A 2159-nucleotide genomic window follows, 5' to 3' on the forward strand; every position below is an offset into this window, starting at 1 on the left:
GGCCTGTGCAGAGGGTCACAGAACGGTGGCCCTTTGCTGGGGTGTGTGGACTTCAAGCCTCTCCACTCAGCCAGTGGAATGTCCCTCCTTCGAAAAGGGGCCCTCCCTGCACACCCTCTGGTGCACCTTGCCATGCCATGCCCTGGCGATGTGCCATGCCCTGTTTGCCCACTCTGTTCACTTGCACTCCCTGGGGCTGCCTGTTGTGACTGTCTTTCTGTCCATGTTACTTTCTGTGTGCCACTCTGCTTCTTACTGGTTTCTTCCTGCCAAACCTTGCTTCCTACTGCTTTTTCTTACACTGTTCCCTGCTTCTTACTGGTTTTCCACTGCTGTACTTTTCTTTGTGTCACTGCACTAGGGTGGGTCATGCACAGGCTGCAGTCCCTCAGGAGTGTCCCTGCCTCTTTGGTCTGGCAGGGACCCCCCTCTGAGGTATGGCTGTCTACCTGTGATACCACAGGTGTGACAGAGATTTCAGTTCTGAAATAAAAACATCTCCAGGGAAAGCATAAGCCACTTTACCCGAGGCCGTGTTAGACAGGATTTCTCATAATAATACTTGGGTTTCTCTAGAAAGGAGCTGACCTTCCCTAGCTGGGCTTCATTAGACTGAAGATGACTTAAATAACACGCATCAGTTGTTGCAATGTGCCTCCTGGTGACCTTCACATCTTCAGGATGTAGGTGCTTTTCTGTCCAAATGCCTACTGATTTTACTGCAGACAAACAGATGTTTCCTCCTGGAGGAGGAAAGAGAAGGTGCACAAGGCAGAGACTGAGATGGGTTTTGTACCTTTAAAGAATACTATCTGCTTTTGCACATGAAAATGTGAAGTCATTCCTACCCCATGTGTGATCATGCCTGGCTTTTTCTGTCATGGGTAGTTTTATCAGCAAGCGATGATGTCTGTACGTCCCTTTAATGGTCCTCCAAAGCCAACGGTAAATAAACAAAGGCAAAGGAATTGTCAATAAAAAAGGAGTGACTGGCAATTTGTAAATGGAATATCTGGGTAGCCCCATGATTCTGCAAACAAATGCCTTCTGGTGACATTTCACTCGTTTGTTGTGTTTCAGACCAAAGCCTTTGCCAATCGCACATGGCTATTCCCAAGCACTGAACTGGCCTTGAATATAGGAACGAACTGTATGACAGCAAAGTGGCCACTCATTCAGGCATCCTGCTTTTAGCTAATACTTTTTTGGGTTTTACCTCTTTGTTTGCTTTAGTAAATAAGGTGTCTGGTGTCAAAGAGGTTAAAGATTTTAACAAGTATTAGAGAGACAGAAGATGGTTTCAGAGTTCCTCATTTGAGGCTTTAGCTTCAGTATTTTCAAAGGAATTTCCAGCAGCATTAAATAATTAGCTGTTGTACCAACCATAGCATCAGCGCTTATCTTCACATCTGTAATTACTGCATGCTTCTGACACCATAGATATTACCATTAACCCTGCATGCGAATCATCATCTAATTTATTGTCTGAGCTGAAAGCAATTCTGTCTTTCCAGTTGAAAATTTGCAGCAGTGCTTTGTCATGTTAATCTTCAGGTTATGATCTCTTCTCCATATGCATGTATTGCCTTTCCAGATGGAGGCATACCAAAGCACTTCCTTCTGTCAGCCTTCATGTGCAGTTTTTGACAATTTTGGACTTTTTCCTAAAAGCACAGGCAATCTTTATTTCCACATATAATGAAGAATTTCATTTAGCAAGCATTGGTATTTACAGCACAGAAGGAAGGATATTCTGAGAAACTTGAGATGCTAAAAAGGCTAATTATTATAATCTCTAAAAAAATCAGAGGCCTGTGCAATGTTGTTGTGGTTTAACCCAACCAGCAACTAAGCACCACACAGCTACTCGCTCACACCTACCCCCCCTGGTGGGATGGGGAGGGCAGTGGAAAGGAAAAAAGTTAAACTTGTGGGTTGAAATAAGAACAATTTAATAATTGAAATATAAAATAATAATAATAATGATGATGATGATGATGGCGTTGATGATGAAAATAACACAAACTGAAATAAAACTGAAGAATGACAAGTGATGCATGATGCAATTATTCATCACCTGCTGACCAATGCCCAGACAGTCACCAAGCAGCGATCGCCCTTCCTGGCCAGCTCCTCCCAGTTTATACACTGGGTATGAT

This window comes from Athene cunicularia, assembly GCF_003259725.1.
Source record: "Athene cunicularia isolate RWA chromosome 2 unlocalized genomic scaffold, athCun1 chr2_part1, whole genome shotgun sequence".
NCBI lineage: Eukaryota > Metazoa > Chordata > Aves > Strigiformes > Strigidae > Athene > Athene cunicularia.